The sequence below is a fragment of the Halyomorpha halys genome, unplaced genomic scaffold (genome assembly GCF_000696795.3).
Source record: "Halyomorpha halys isolate HHAL.00 unplaced genomic scaffold, Hhal_1.1 Scaffold687.1, whole genome shotgun sequence".
Taxonomy (NCBI): Eukaryota; Metazoa; Arthropoda; class Insecta; order Hemiptera; family Pentatomidae; genus Halyomorpha; species Halyomorpha halys.
The window spans coordinates 499963-518037 of record NW_027114879.1 but is presented as its reverse complement, the minus strand read 5'-3'; the positions used below and the strand labels follow the sequence as shown (position 1 = coordinate 518037).

General features: G+C 30.5%; 1 protein-coding gene and 1 long non-coding RNA gene across 2 annotated transcripts in view; both read right to left on the bottom strand.

The window, feature by feature from the left end:
* The window catches only part of LOC106685379 (uncharacterized), a 445041-nt gene that overhangs the window by 27831 nt on the left and 399135 nt on the right, over nucleotides 1–18075 (bottom strand). The window lies entirely within an intron of this gene.
* The window catches only part of LOC136796901 (uncharacterized), a 21808-nt gene continuing 16863 nt past the window's right edge, over nucleotides 13131–18075 (bottom strand). The window contains exon 3 of the long non-coding RNA XR_010844689.1: nucleotides 13131–13251. This is a non-coding gene — a long non-coding RNA (uncharacterized lncRNA). The remainder of the gene's footprint in view (nucleotides 13252–18075) is intronic.

Below are 18075 nucleotides of genomic sequence, written 5' to 3'. Positions count from 1 at the left end.
AAAAAAAAATGACAATAAATGAGTAGAGAGCCATATAGGACAACATACCTGTCCAAATAAATAAGTTGAACAGACAGAAAGAAACAGCGGAAACGCGTAAGAGTGGGGACCACTTCTTCCCTACTCTTGCGCAGACCAAGTAACGGCTTTTAAAACGATTTCAAATACGTCGCGTATACAGGAAGTAGTATTAAAGATTTGACAATAATAAAAAAATGATAAGAGAAAATAAAGATTGATACGGTACATGAGTAATTACATGATAATAATAATAACTAAGTAAAATTACTTTAATGTAAAATTATTTTGTATCTTTTTAGCCCTGATGAAGCCCTGCAAAGTGGGGCGAAACGTTGGAAAATAAATAGTTGTGAACTATTTTTGTTTCACTATTGACCGCAACCCTGACCATCTCCCTATATATTTTTTCAACTGTTTTAAAGTAGACTACATTTATGTGTATATAAAGTTCTCAAGAAATATAACCACAAATTACTTAAGAGCTTCACCTATTCTGCAAAAACTATTTCAATAATGGTTTATACCACATCCTCCTACATTGTCCAACCTTTAAAATAGTCTCTGTGCTTACATTGAAACAATATGTAATAAGTTTGACTCTGAAAGTGGCATATAAATAGTGGCATGAAAGTAGTTTTCGAGGCCCGATTAATATTAGTGCTTATATTATGTTTTAGTTTATTTAAAATAGTTGTGATTATTATTAACTTTAATGTAATAGTGTAAAGCATATTACATTAATAGTTTTATATTATTAAATCTGTTTCATATTTTGTTTATTGTTTTTGTATTGGAGGTTTTGTTATAAAACTGTATCTTTAATGTAATGAAATTTGCACAAGACTTTGTCTTTCACAAATAAATTTATATTCTGTTCTACTCAGGGATTGTCACCAACAATAATAATAGTTTCACACATATTTCTTGTGTATACTAGATGTATAAAATATTGTAATATGTATGAAAAGATGAGTCAGGTATATGTTTGAAAATTATGCAACATTTTCCTCATCATTTAGCGCACATTATTGTTAGAGAAAACCAGCCTACAAAGTAGGGATAGGTAGATAGTCGAATACCTTCTAATAGCATTTAAATTATACAAATATTCTTTTAAATGTAATACTCTATGAAGGTGGCGTTATGAGTGAAGGCGGAAACGCACCTAATGGGAGTGAGGAGATGAAGAAGTCTTTCAGCTGATAGGAACTAGTGGGCTATAATTCTGTTGGAGGCCAAAGTCCTACAAATGTTCTATGTCTCTATGTATAGATAGATATAGGATTCTTATGCAAACATGTTTGAAAACACAATGGTAAAAGCTTATCCCTAGGGGTATGTTGCCCTAATGTGGCAGATTTTTGACGTGTCCATAATTCAATTTGAATCTTATGAGGACCTTTATGTTCAATAATTTCCAAGATAAGGTTTTTCAAACATTGTAATTTTTTTCGAAATAACGAGAAACAATTTATTTTGGCTAATATCATGAAAATTACTTTGTAAATTATTTGTGATCAATTTAATCAATGATTTTTTTTTCTTAAATAAATGAACTTTCGGTGGAGGCTATTTGAAATGGTTCAAACACCTACTTTTACTGAAGATATGCTGTTCCTGTTGTTTATTTCAGATAAAGAAGAGAATTATTCACTTACAGAAAATGGGTATTAGCATTTGATAAAATAAAGTATTCTTTAAAAAAAAAATATTATTTTCTTGTTGTGATTTATCTTTTTCTTCTTACTTTTATAAAAAAAAAACTTTCTAAAATACGGTACTTTTTAATTAAGAAATTGACAACTATAATATTGGTAGCATGAAGCAATCCTCCACTTACTTTGTAGGCCAGTATCAGCAGTATCATTTGATAAGGCCCATTGCCCTATATCAACTATTTTCGGCTGAATACGAGTATATATCACTCTTCGGCGGCCGAGACAGATACTGACCAGAAATGGGGTGGAATTGCCAAGCCCAATCCCATCTATATGATTATATATATCAGGATCAGGTCTAATTTACTTGTATCAACTCCAACGAATCTCCCAGGTCGGATTTGAGCCGGCGCCGGTGCAATCATGAGCCAGTCAGTTATTGGTATAGCTCGCTCGGCCACAGACGGCTTTGCTATAATACCTCACTGATCTAAACCAACTCTACTACAAACTCTGGTTTAGTGATGATGGTGATGAGAAGGGAATATTTAATACAACATTAATGCCCCTTGTTTGATACTTGGTAAATACGTTTGTTAAAGATAAAATAATGATTCTTACCCGAAGGAATCTAAAAAAGAAGAATTACCGTAAATACTTCCTAGAGTAAACTTTCGTGCCTAATCCTTTCCATTTTTTATAAACTTCAATATCATAGCCAATTACGAGGCAAATATTTTATCAAGTGTTAGCACAAAGTAATTTCGTTGGTTCAACTCTTCTAAATGAATAGTGGCTCCTAGTCGAAATCATAACAATAGAAATTTTTCATCTTGGTAAAAAAAAAAGATTATTCGACCATTTACTACCAAAACTCTTAATATTTTCTACCGAATCTTTCGAAAGCCCTATAACGCGAGCAGAATTTTATGGGCCTTGATTACCTCTAGCAATAACTTTAACAACAATGTAGTGCTTGTTATACTACATCTCCTTAGTTCTATTCAAATTATTTTTTTTATTATTTTAGTTTTAATAATTAAACAAATTTTGATACTCTACCAATGTATTTTATGAATACATCAATTTAATAACAATTACCTTACCAAATGATTTTTGTATATTTTCTCTTGATATTCAATTTGCATTTCCTCCGCTTTGAATTAAGCCAATCCAATGATTGATGTATATATATCTTTACTTTTAAATAAACTTGAAAAACTGAATACTATTTTTCCATGCGTTAAAATTTTGTATTTTTACGAGGGTTATCCGTTTAAATTGCCATTACAAAATTTAACATTGTAATGATGATACCATTAATTAGAGTCAATACATGCTGTTTGTAATCTGAGAGGTTTGATACGTTCCTTACAACCGGTGGCCTTTTATTATATGTTTATAGTTCTCTAAAAGAAATTGTGAGACATTGTAGAACCGTTGAATATAATCATATAATTTATAACTGTACAAAATTTAGTCCCTAAAGGGGCAAGTAAAGGGGTGAGAATGGTTGTTTCTCACTGTGGAGTTGGCTGACAATCAAGATCTCGGGTGCCGCCCAAGAGTTCTGCTGTCTTCTCCTCACGTCTTGTTCTGAATTTCTATGATGTTGTGGTGGTGAATGCTTGACCACTCTAGTGATTCTTACGACAAGCGCTGGCCAGCATAAGAAAGGTGTAATTTATGGTCGAACAGGTGGCCACACAGTCTATACATATGTCGTGGGCCTGTGACGTAAGGTAGCAACCTTTGAATCACACTGTCTTGATTTCACATTGAGGGGAACACCAAAATTGCGATTGAATAACTTTACAAAATCGGACGTGACAGATGCATCTATTTAAAACGGGAAGAGAATACTTAAGCTAGAATATTGGTTAAACCGAGCAAGACTGAACAAGTGGCTAAAATTGAAAAAAAAAAAACAAACAACCCACTCCCGCGCTCCGTGGTAGGTTTTTTTTATAGTATATTAGTCGGCGTACGACATGTCACAAATCTCACAAGAGGAAACCATCACACTAAAAATAATAGAAGGGAATCCTTTCGGCCAGCCCACCCCGCTAAACCCCGATCAAATTCTGCATCACCATCGAACTATTTTTTAAAACGGGTATTTGGGGAAAATGTCCCCCCTCATATTTGAATAAAATTCAAGATGAATGTAAAAATGCTACCATCTATTGGGAGAAAAAAGAAGTAGCTAAGTACCCTATGAGCAAGTAGACAGGTACCACAGATGAGAAAGAACATAGACACTGAGGAATGAACTCAGGGTACCTATTCTGTCAGGAGTCGACTATCACTGAGGATGAGTGACTAGTAGATTCAACCCAGCCAGGCTGGGCACCGAATTAGGATGAGAGGAGTAAACAGAACAAGATCTAGTTTTCGAGCTACTTTTGGCTAAACTATTATTTATTATATATTTATAAATTATACAAGAATAGAGGCATTTTATTTTGTTCAAGATAAAAAGAAAAGGTGAGAGCAGCGAGTAGCCATATTGACCTGTACATGTCAAGAAGAACATGGGGAAGAAGCAGAGATCACATTTCAAGAAGGCCACTTTTTATAAATATTCATGAAATAATAAAACTTCACCACACTCAGGCAAGAGAGACGGCGGCGGCGGAAAGATGAGGAGAAAGTAACAAGAGAGAAACCCGTCTTCCATCCTAACATCCAAACAAGAACTAACCTTCAAGCTCCAAAGAAGATCTCAACCAAGTAAAGTGTCAAACTTTCCATTAATCCCTGTAATGAAATCAAATTTATAACTAACCAAACTAACACATATTGTAACCACTTTTGGTTAAGCTATATAACAAATTGTTTCATAAGGATTAAAAGATAATAGAGGTTTATTTCATTTGTTCAGCATGATTGCAATTTATTTCAAATACAGCCCCCTCCTTCGATACCAGAATTTAAAAATTAACTTGGGTAATATCCCTCAATTTTTACTCCGGGGAATATATGAATTAAACAACGGGAGACTTAAGTTGGAATATTAATTAAATCGAGCAACATTGAAAAATGGCGTTCATCCTTTTATATTATGAAATTTAAAAATGCGTACTTAACATGACAAGGTTGCGTCGAAGTATAAAATATACCGGTTATACGCGATAGATTGTGGTCAATAGTTTTGTGAAAAAAACACATCAAAATATGTTGGAAACGCACACTTCTTGTTGAAATACATGGAAACATCAAATCAAAATTACAATTTCATCTTGTAAAGTAGAACGGGATAGACTTACTACACAGGTATCATGAAAAAGCTGCTATGTATTGTGAATGACAGTGTTAAGAAATGGCGAACAAACCGCTTGGCTATAGAAAAAGACCCTTCTCTTTCAGTCAGACTCCTTCCGGTCGATACTTTTTTTCTTTTAATCTTTTTCATCGCAAGATCATCACTCTCTTTTTTGTTAAAAACGCTCTCGTAGATTCTAAGCCCTTTATTCTCTATTCACTTTAGGCAAATAACTGATAAGACAATTCGCTTGCTATGTACTTCAGAATTTTCCTAAATCTTCATTTACATTACTTTTAGAAGATGAAAACAACAAAAAATATTGAAAAAAGAAATAGTGAAGCAGAAATGTGGAACAATGTGTATATTGGATTTATTTACATAAACAATAGGCCAAAAGGCAATAATTTGTTAATAAAACACAGTACTTTAAAGATGGATTTTAACTTGAGAAAAATTGCAAATAATTTTTCATTACATTCTGATGTTAATAACGCAAAAGATAATACTTGATTTTATGAACAGGATAGTAAAAGGTTAAGTTTGTTTTGTGGCTGAAGGGATCGCGTCTAGACAGCTGCGCGTTTCCACTTGTGCATGATTTACATTTTTATATAAAATTGTTATATACAACTGGTTCATTTAAGGGTAAAGAATGGTCTGGGTGACAATTGGATCACTAAAACAATATTAACAGCAGTTCATATGTGAGCTAAACCGAAACCTATGTAAAAACATATTTTAAAAGTATTTAGATTTCTAAGGGTATTTATATGTAGGAGGTATAAACATGCGATATCGATTTTCGGATTCTTTCAGCCTATCATTATTATTAGTAATGATCATAATTAACGGTGATGAGAAAAGCTATGGACGCTAATTATCGTGGTAAACATTATAATTAAACCATCGTTAATTACAGAAAAAATAAATGAGTTTCCTAAAATTAATTGCTCCTAGAAATCTTAACTTAAGGAAATATGATTAATGTATAGAAGGTGGGGCTAAGCCTAAGATTTCATTGAAAACAGTATTAAATTTATTAGAAGCTGATTTCCTGGAAATAATGGTTGTCATCAATTATCATTTTTCTCTTAAAACTAATTAAACATCTACGAAGAAACTTATTAGATTTTTATGAAAAATAGACATTTTTTAAGCGGTTAAGGTAAATTTTAATTTAATTTAAACTAAGCTTCAGTTCTAATCTAACTTTAAATTCAATGTTTGTTTAATTTAACTCTAATTACCCTAAAAATTAAAATAATTTCACTTTCTGACATTACTTTGGAAGGATCTTATTTTAAATAGTAGTTTGTATCAATTAAAAGTTTACAGATATCCTTCTGTATCTTCAAAAATTTTGCCAGTATTGTAAAAATGTATTAAAAATTACCATAATTGATAATTATTATGTAATTTCAATCAATTGTCCCATTTAGAAGCAGCCTTATATATGAATTCCAATAATGAGAAATTTTTATTTAAAAGCTGTACTGTTAACTCATGTTACGGATTTTTTTTTAATACCTGTTAACTCAAAATATACTATCTTTTCATTTTAAATCTATATATTTTTATTTTCACAAATAATAATCTTTTTCAAAAACTGGCTTCATTAACAATCTAATTTTTTTTAAAGTGTTTTTGTTTTTATCCATATTCATCTCGTATGGCATAATTTCCGTTTGTTTATGAAATATATACTTTTCCCTTCCATTTTAAATAACTTAACAAAGTTTTATCAAATTCAGTTACACAGTCTTGAAGTTTAGTTTGGTTTGTTTAATTTTGTTCATATTTTTGTAATATTCCAAGAAACCTCGAAATGGAATTTTTCGTTATAATGAAAAAAATAGCCAAACGCAGTAAGGCATTTTATGATTATTTGATGGTTTTCTAAACATAAATCTCTCACTGAAAAACGATATGAGATTAGTTCAGGGAAATTAATTTTGTTAAGGTTCACTTGTTGAACAAATGAGGCATTTCTGAATATTTACTTTTTATAATATTTCGGGAAAGTATAAACTAAATTTTTCATTGTGCAACTAGTTGTACTTAAAATAAATCAACACTGACACTCATTTCTGAAAATGAAGAAAGTTCAACGGTTCATTTGAAAAAAAAAATTTATGATTTTAATGAAACTTAGCACGTATGTTTGTAATCAACCTGATAAGGATTCATTAGCTTCATTTACTCTTCCCTTTATTCGTGGGGAGGAAGAGGCTTCATCAATACTTTAGTACCTACCTCACAAAGTTTACAACTGCACAAAATACCCTCACTCTCCCATACAGTTATTAAACTTACCACACACCCAAACAATAAATAAAATACTATGGAAAATTTTTAGTATTTACTCAACCATGGATGTAGTAAAACCAAACCAAATTATGAAAGTAAAGAACAAAGAAACTATTAAGTACTTGGAAAAGCCATTTTTATGAAAGAAATGAAAATTATATTCCGAATAACTTTCAGAGACAATCTCATGTATGTTTTACTAACATATATTGGGAGAGCATCTTTCAATAAATTATTATAATACATTGGTTCAATATTTAATTACAATTTTATACATTTGTTATGTAAATTATTAATCCAAAATCATACCAATATTTTCTTAATAACAATTATCTATACAGTCTGGTTCATCATAATTTTTATATGTATTCAGACCTGAATATAAGTAAAAATTAAAACAGTCTACTTGGAACAAAATATAAATGAAAATAGTTTTACCCATGGCTTCGCTTGTGAATACTTCATTTCTTCCATTTCTAATATGCTATTTATTAATTTATTTAGATGTAGATTTAAATTGAAGTATTTCGTTTTTTTTTCTGTAGTCATTATGTTTTTAGACATGTTGAAATAGTGAAAATAACGTTAGTATTTTTTACAGATTTGAAATTAATTATTTCAATAGAAAAATAAAAACTTCATCTTTGCTCACTCACTGACCACAAAAATGATTACAAAAACGGTAATAGGCAGAATATTTCATAATGTACAAATAACGCAAAAAATTTGTAACAACTAATATTTAAAATTTTAAAACAATATGGTGGATGTTAATGTGAGCTCTGAGAATTATTCTGAGGTGAATGAAAAAAAGTCTGTCCAATATTTGTGGAAAAAAGCCTTGGAAAATGTTTTTCTTTTTTTAGGATATGGTGTATCTAGGTAATGGTTGAGAAAAACGTTTATAATAGTCTTGGAAAAAACGTGGAAAACCTTGCCTATGTAATGATTGCCAAAATCTTTATATTTTTTCTTCATTTCGTAAAAGGTAAACGGATTTCCTAACCAGATACTACTTTAAAATTAAAATAAACTGGTGATTATTAATAATATTTATTTACGTTAGTAGAGTTGAAGGTTATTTTAAAAATAATATGAAAGATCTATGGTGTAGAGAGTAAAAATACACCCTTAGAAAATAATATACGATCAAAGAAATATAAAATAGGGAATTGAAGTTATCTATATTGTGGTAGATCAGCAAATCAGCTCAATATTACAGCTACGAGAGGTTTTATCTCTGACACAGCTCCCTGGTGTTTGTATAGTAAACATAGCTAACATGCTTACCTAACGGATGACATTGCATTAACATAATATGATAATATAATATTCACCTTTGGTAATTTCAATAAATGTTATGTGTATTTCTTTTCTACATTTTTATAATGTTTTAAACATAAATCATTATGTATGAAAATTGATATTTATATTTTGATGTTCTAAATTATTTCTTAAATACATAACAATTTTAATTTTTAACTTACTTTATTTATCATTAGTATTGATAGAACTTATCTGGTCTGACTAACGTTCTAGAAAAATTTGAAATTATTAAAGTTTATTATTACAGACAATATTTCTAGAAATATTTTTTTCGGTATGATTATATCCATTGTTGAGTTTATTTCCTTGGAAGTTGTTTAATCTTTAAATATTGGCATGATTAGGTGAAAAGTGACTTCCTTTAGAACATTATCAATACTCTATATTTACTTGTACAATGTTTCTAGATGTTTCCCCACCATATAGTACTACTCCACTATAGTAATATTCCTTATAGTCAAATATATCCATTTACATTTCGAAATTTTGTCTTCATAGTTATAAGTCATAATTAAAAGTTCTTACACCCCATTATTCAAACAATATTAAAATTATTTATTTATATTTATATGAATATATAAATATAAATAAAAACAATTTTTAATTATACAATTAATTAATTAAAATTAATAAGATTAATTCCAAAATTTTAAGTATTATTCATTAAATATTATTGTACCAATTTCTCCTGGTATAATCAGAAACTACATAATTTATAACCTATTTGTTTACACTATAATTAATTAGCCCATTAGAATAATTAGTTATTTCCGCAGACGGAAATGGAATTGAGATCCAATGCTGATCAAGGCATTCCAACGATGCAGCCATGGGATCATGATTGGTTTGGGAAGGAATTAATTTGCAACTGTCGCTCGGCACATTAAAGACAAGGCACATTAACATATAATTATGCTGCGTGGGATATTCGGCAATAACTGACTGGGTAAGGGCAAATGGGATGAAAATGTTCAGTAGATATTGTTCATGAATGCATCGTATTATTGAACATCTACTAGGTATGTATTTATATATTTATTTTGAATAAATAAATATGTAAATTGAAAAAAGTAATTATTTAGTAACAGTTAATATATTACTAGTTAGAAATTCTGTAAAGTGATAATACCAATATAAGAACATCTGGATAATATGTGATCTAAACCGCCGATAATTATAATGTATTCAACTTACTGTACTTACTAAATGATTATTTTTAAAAGAATTTGAGGATAAAAAAATTCTAAATATCTAGTATACATGCAATAATAATATGCCTTCAGTAATATTATATATGAATAATTATCGTTTCTGGAAAATATAAGAATCGGGTTATTAACAAAAATCATGTATACAATATTAAAATTCGTGTCACTCTAATCTCATAAACACACCAGACACGTTAGCAAAAAAAACAAAAATTGATAAAATGCACGGGAGGAATAAACAGACTGACAACCTGCCAGTTATACGTAATATTTTTATTTATTAATCTTAATTTGTACTGAGTACATTCCAGTGTTAAACTGGTTATTTAGTAATTAATCACGAAAGGTAGCCTCAACATTTTTTTTTTTATAGACTCATGAACATCAAATATATATATGATATAATATCCTTATTGGGATATATAGGTACTTTTAAGAATCCCGTACACTTTTTTATATTTACAAAAAGTAAAATTAAAATATAACATTTATTAATTCATTATATAAACAACTGAGTTGAGCTAAGGAAGTTATAGGCTTTTAACAGACCTAAGCACCACGATATCCAGGGATGTTAAAATATTTATAGTTAAAATTTTCATTCGGAGCTCTATATCTTAAAAACTAACAACAACACTAGAAAATCTAAGAGAGAACATTACTAAAAGAAGAGTAAATTTGCTGAAATATTAGCCCTAAAAGAGCTATTTACGTCCAATAGTTCTCGAGATATAACTTTTTAAAAAGCAAACTTCCTTAAAAACCTACTGAAAGATTAGTAGTTAGTTAATTTATTTTGAGAAATCTATATCTCAGAAACTATGTGACGTACAGATGTCTATTAGCACTCAAATTAAAGCTAGTTTAATGGAATATATAGAAGTTTATGACCTTTACCTTCGTAGGAACAGTAGTTTTCATGATATTTGCTAACATAAATTGATATATTTAAGTTATTCGGACAATAAGTTTGATTTATGAAAAACTTCATTTCAGAAACCATTGAACGTACAGATGTCTGCCAGCGCTCAAATTAAAGATAGTTAAATTTACTACAAAATAGTTAATAATGTTTATCTTTGTAGAAGTAGTAGTTTTTATGATATTTGACAAAATAAACTCACAAAATGTTAATTTTTAGTTGTTCGTATAAAATGTTGGATTTTTGAAAAAATATATCTCTAGATCCATAAGATGCACATATGTCTGCCAATACTCAAAATAAAGGAAATTTGACTTTCTATAAAGATGTTTATGACACTTATCTTCGTAGGGGTAGTACGTTTTATGATATTCACATATGAATATAAATTCGGCAAATGAAAATTTGTCCAAAAAACTATAAATCAATTTATTTTAGCAAATTTCATGTAAACTATTACTCCTACGAAGATAAACATCATAAACTACTTTAAAGCTCATTAAACTAGGTTTAATTTGAGTGCTAATAGACATCTGTACGTCAAATGGTTTTTGAGATATTAATTTTTCAAAATAAATTCACTAACTACAACATTTTTATGAAATGTTGCTTTTTAAAAAGCTATATCTCGAAAACTATTTAACGTAAATAACTCTATTAGGGCTCATAATTTAGCAAATTTACTCTTCTTTAAATGACGTTATCTTAGGTTTTCTTTTGTAGTTCCTACTTTTATAAGATATAGAGCTCCGGACGAAAAATTAGTTTTTTTTTTATCACTTTAAAAAACCCGCCATTTTTTATTGTCCCTACCTATACTTGGCAGACTCATCAATTTTGACTATTAATTATACACAGTTTCATTAAAGTAATTAAAAATTTGGGTGAGATAACTGCCTTTTTTCTCCTCTTGGACATTTGCATGGTCAATCTTGTTCTCTATAGGTTAATTTTATAACTGATATCTCTTGGTCATCGGATAGTATGTACTAAATACGTTGGGAAATTTTGAATAAAACTAAGTCGCTACAGGCTGATTACCCTGCTTTCCATAATCTAGGATATTTTGTAATTTTGTTATTTAGTCGAATGGTAGTTTATGGAATTTTGTAACTTTAATGAGGCTGAGATAACTTCTTTTTTTATAGTAACTCCTCTTGATCATATAGCTTCCCAATAATTTATTTAAAATTTAATGTAAACATCAATTATGATCCGGAGCATTTTCTCACATTCTTGTTCGTTCTGACAAAATTCTTCCTATTTATGTTCAACATGGTTTGGGTCTGATTTTTTAAAAAAGATGTTGAGGAATAGTGTAATGCACTTCAAAAGTCCCTAGATACTTTATAAATTATAGTTTCTTCGAGGTTTTTATATAAATAAATTGTATTTTTGAATAATAACTTATTAAAGGATTTTATTTATATTTTCGAATTTAAAGCTATTGTTGCTCTATATTGTTTTATTTATTTTAAAAATTGATTGAAAGCAATGCCTATGATTGTATGAGGCGGGTAGGAGGGGGGAGGGATTGAACCCGGACGTAGAGACCTATCAGAGGCAGATAAGCAGTAACTTGAAAGGAACCGATCATCTGTAACGGAACAGTTATCTCCAAGCTCAACTCTAAGCCCAGATAATGGCACTTCGTGAACTAACTTAACCAACTGTTACAGGAATATTTGATGTCAATAGCTACCCTTTGATTTATTTTTATATATTAAAGATGTTATAAACAACAGTAACACGTACCATATATTTTATTTTGATTTCCTCTTACGTTTAAAATAATTCCAAAAACCAATGTACTAATTGAAGGGGTAAGTGGATGAAAGGGCTTCTTAACATTTTTTGATTTTTTTTAATCCTTAGTTTGGATAAAGCTGTTAGGCGCCTATCTAGCTAGTATGAGTTACTCTAACATCAAAATCCAATTAATAACTGAGATATTTAGATGTAGAACGGGCTATGTTCAATTCAAAATATAACAAGTTCAAAAAAAAAAAATTGAACTTTGTCTTCTTAAAATTTACTATTTGTAACATAACTCCATCATCCACTTACCCCTTTCAATTGCATCTTAAAGTGATAATTTTACTATAACTTGATAAACAATTTATAGTTTTGTTTTTGTTTATACCAGCAGTGTACTTTTGAGTGGTATTAAAAGCTGAAATTTTTAAAGGATACATAATTTTGAATCATAATGTTCACCTGTTTAGACATCAAACGCTGAATAGATGACGTGTGTCGGTTTCTTAATCTTAGTGGTTATAAAAGTTTTTATATATATTATAGAATTCCTCTGTTATTCTCTATTATGTTTCCCTTCAGTCGCAGGCAGGACAATACCTGTATTAGGAACAGGAATCACGATGAAATGAATTTTATTAAGTATAAAAGCACTTTTTATTTTCATGCTATCTTCATAAATGACCCAGATATGGGGGTGAGAAACCTCATCTTAAGACAATATGGTGAGTGTTAATGTGAGCTTTAAGAATCATTCTGAGGTGACCTGTGAGTTTTGTTCCAAATCTGAAAAAAAAAACCTTTATAATAGTCTTGGAAAAATCGTGGAAAACCTTGCCTATGTAATGATTGCCAAAATCTTTATATTTTTCCTTCATCTTCGTAAGAGGTAAACGGATTCCCTAACCAGACACTATTTTAAAATTAAAATGAAATGGCAATTGTTAATTATATTTATTTTCGTCAGAAGAGTTGAAGGTTATTTTAAAAATAATATGGAAGAGCTATGGCGTAGCGAACGAAAATAAACCCTTAGAAGATAATATACGATCAAAGAAATATAAAATAGGAAATTGGAGTTATCTATATTGTGGTAGATCAGCAAATCAGCTCAATATTACAGCTACGAACGGTTTTATCTCTTACACAGCTTCTTGGTGTTTGTATTTATGCATTAAGCATGGGTACAATGAAACAATGTTTTTATTAGCATTCCAAACTCATTCGGAAAGTGAACCACCAGTGACAAAGACGGAATTATTCGAGACTAAAAATGAATGTAAAGCAGAATTCGGGCCTGCAAAGCAAACTATAGTGGCAATAATTCCTGCTTAGTCAGAAACCAAACAGCAGCGACATTCCTGTCCTGATGAAGGATAAACCCGCTTTGTTCAACAGCTTATCTGTAAGAGGGACTGTTTACCATGCTTCTCATGTTTAGCGTTATATACAGACTGGAAATTGGAACTGGGGAAAGGAAATTTTATTTTTATAGGTGTATTTAAAACGGAATGTATTTCCCCGTTTGAATTCAATATCATGGACACACAAGTACCCAATAAAACCTGTCATTTCCCCAAATAATAGTTTAATAGTTACCCCATGTAAAATCCCTGATAATAATCTAATCTTACCTACTTTTTTTTTTTTTTATAGTTGAATGTATATAGATCAGATAAAGGATTGTTTACGTGTATTATAGAATAAACTTTAAATAACAAATATATGGTTTGCTGCTATAAGACTCAATGCCAATTCTGTCTTGTTTTTCTCAAGAAGCATTAAAATATTAACATTAACATAACCATATTAACAACCTTTATAAAAATAAATAGTTAATTGAAAAGTAGGTGAAAGAACGTTTATTCTGTTACGTTTTAATACGGTGTCGTATAAATAAAAATGAGATATAATCTTCACTTATCTATTCCATTCGTACAACATTGTATTTACACTAGTTTATCCCTGGGTGAAATCTGGCATTAAATATGTTTTCTTCTTCTCTTTAATTAATTCGAAATATAAGCGATTACATCGCATATATTTAAGAGTGTAATATTATTATGAAAGTCTATTCAATACACACAAAGCTGCACTTTTTTTTTAATGACTACCTTTAAATCTAATAGTAAAATAACCAAAATAAGAAATTACGTTTGCACAAAGGAAAATATCCCTTTTACAGTTGAGATTCAATTCTCTCTCCTCCTGTCCTACAGTATCCTTTCTAAATACTCCACTAACGCCTGTTGAATAGATTCGATACTTAGGACTCCATCTTGACAAGAGATTTACTTATCCACTGACTGAAACAACAAGAAACGGCTCGTAGATTTCGATTTGGCCCAAAACAGATATGCATCTTTTCATTTCAAACTCCTAACCCATAAGTTCTTAATCTCTCATACTTAACAATCTCTTATAATCCTCCGAGGCGTCTGAAAAGAAGATGGCCAAGGGACCTTCTAATTTAAATAATGCTTGAAGTACCACCAATGTGTGGTTCCTTCCCAAGATTTTCCAAGTGTAAATGAAACATTCCACTTATTTAATTATTGTATTTATTATTTTGTACAGTTGTAAATTACATTAAATAAATAAAAAAATAATGATTCAGTTATTCCTATTAAACTTATATTAATTAACCCTGAATTCTATTCACTGAGGTCTCAGAAGATATCTAGTCCGTTCATGAACGGATGTTTTAGGCAGGCTAAGAATTTTTGGTGGGGACTGAATAATTTAACACATGAAAAACGGAAATGAGCGGTTCGCTCAAAAACGGACTGACTAAACATATTTTGTGCAGTATTTTTTCAATATTACAGCTCAATTTGTTCTATAGATTCTTGGAATATCATGAGCAGTAATAACTACGAATCGGTGAAGTTGTTAGGTCAAAATATTGTTATTTAAGCACAGACAGGCAGGATATAACCAATAATTCATAGCATCTTGAGCTCGAGTTGTGTCAAAACGTCACGATATCAAGTTAAATAGTTTGAGCCATCAAAAATAGATATCGGCTGAGTTTTGACCGTTCACAAAATTTTCGGTCAGATTACAATAAATCCCTGATTACTTTATTTATTTGTGTCAAGACGTATAAAACTATCAAGGAACTCTGTAAAGATTAATTTTCACGATATTTATTTGTTAAGATACCGTAGTACATTATTCAATGAAGTTAATAAGTTATGGCCATTCTCCAACGGGAAGAAGGCTGATGGAGAAGAACGAAGCATGACGTTAGGTTTGACCCGGATCGGTGCCTGATTCTCACGTTACCTCTCGTAGGTGTTAGTTGAATGAAAGAGTGATTTGTTTGTTGGTTTTGTTTAGTGACATTAAACATCAATAGTCATTAACGCTATTTATACCTTATTTAATTTTGCTTACATTTGTTTAATTTTATTTATTTTTAAATTTGATTATTATTTATTTATTTGTTTATTTTTTTGTCTATTCAATGTTATATTTCTGCCAGTAAACCGTTTGATCTTAAAAACTGAGATAATAATTTTATTGTTTTATCATATTCTCTGAGGGGTTTTGATATATGCAGGTTTAATCCTTTGAGGTGTGATGTGAAATATGGGTATTCTTGGCAAATATGGTTGAAATACTGGCAGTTCAGAGGCCTTTCTTTTTTGGATTTCTTAGTGATCATATTAAAAAAATTATTACTTCTGACATTTATGAAATCCCTAATTTTAGGCAGTTGTTTCGTGGATGTTTTCTATCATTTTACAAATTTCCCTGTTTAAATGTTTCGTAAATAAAAATTTGAAAAGATTTTAATCGATTTCTGTAAATTTGGCAAGATTAGAGAATATTGGTGAGGCATATGATTCAGTTGGACGCAATATGCATTTATAAATTAGTAACTTAAGACGTAACGATAAGGTTGTGGCTGTTAACAAATGATTCAGACGATACGCCACGCCTTCAGTCTCACTGATTTTGTTCTCATCTGGACATGTGCTGAAAATCTTAAATGTCGATCAAAGGTTACTTCCAGGTAGGTTATTTTGAGGATTAATTTGTTTTTAGTGTTATTTATTTTAATATATGTTGACGGTTTCTTCTTTGCTTTCTGGAACGAAAAAACTATACCTTTTTTTTATCTGCATTTGCGTCGCTATTTATTTTTTTCAGTTTTTCTGTTATTTTTTGGCAAGCAGATTCCGATTGTTCACAGCCTTACTTGCATTTATACTATTGCTCGTGAAGGAAACATCATAAGTGAACGCAGATACTGTGGCGTTCTTGTACTTGGCTCCAAATACTTTGCTGATATAAATGAAAAACAAGACTAGAGATAGAACTACGCCTTGTCGAATTGGACTCGAAAGTCCTTCACAAAAACTTTAACTGTTAAATATAGGTCATTTAAAAATGATCTGATGACTGAACATAACTGTTCAGGTCGACCAGTCGTTGGTAAAGTAGTTTGTGTTTTACGGAACCAAATGCTCTCTGGAACAGTCAAGGGCTATTAACTGCGATAGAACTGCTATAGAACTGCTTGTTTCTGTTGAAGCTGCTTGTAACTTCATTTTGTAACCTGACTATAGAATGTTCTGTACTTAATTGAGCCTGAATTCCTACTTGTTCTGGTCGAAATTACCTCATTTTGAGAACAAAACTTCCCAAGGTATTTGGATTTTTTTGTTTGCATTTGCCATAAAAACTGAATGAACGTTACGGACGGCTTCCTACTCTTCGCGGGTTCCAGGAGAGGAAATAATGTAGCGTGCTTCCGTGCCGTGGGAAAAAAAGTCCTCATCCTTAAGCAGTTATTAAATTTTCTTAGATAGGAATTTTCTGCGGTACTTGTACTTGATTGCACTTATTCCCAAGATTCGAGAATCGAAACAATTTTTATCTCTTCCACAGAAATTATTTTGTAATTTATTGCAGTGAGCAATGTGCTCCGGTCCAGATTAATCACCTGCCTAATGTCGGAACTCATTCCAGGGATGTGATCAACTAGGAAGCATCTGTCGGGCCACTGTCTTATCCTGACAAATTATTACCTGCCAACGGAAAAACCAGTAGGCTGGTCAGAATTCAAACCGGTATGCTTCATTATAATAGTCTTGTATGAAGTTAATTCGGAAAATAAATCTTTATAAAAATAATCTTTATTTAACTTTTTAAATATGTTCGTTTAAATAATTTAATGATTTCTTTAGTTTAAGGGTAATATTGATATTAGCTCATTGAGAAAAAATAATGATTAAATTGAGAAAAGAAAAGAAAAATTCCTACTGAATTCGAACCCTAGTCCTAGGTGCAAGTAGCACAGCGTTTTACTCACTGAGCTGCCCCACTCTCACGGTAGAACTATAAGATGATGTAAAACATATCATCAACTTGTAATCCTATAAGATAATCATCTTATAGTCCGTCAATAGATTACATTATATTCCATTTTATCGTATACCCTTACCCTGTTTATATTTTTCAGTTTTTGTATCTTGTTTTAGTCCTGACGAAGCCCTAAAAAGAAGGGCGATATGTTGGTGCATAGTTAGATTAAATAGTTTCGATAGTTCTACCGCCAGGGGCCTGTTTCATAATAAAGTACAAGTTAATAGTACAAGT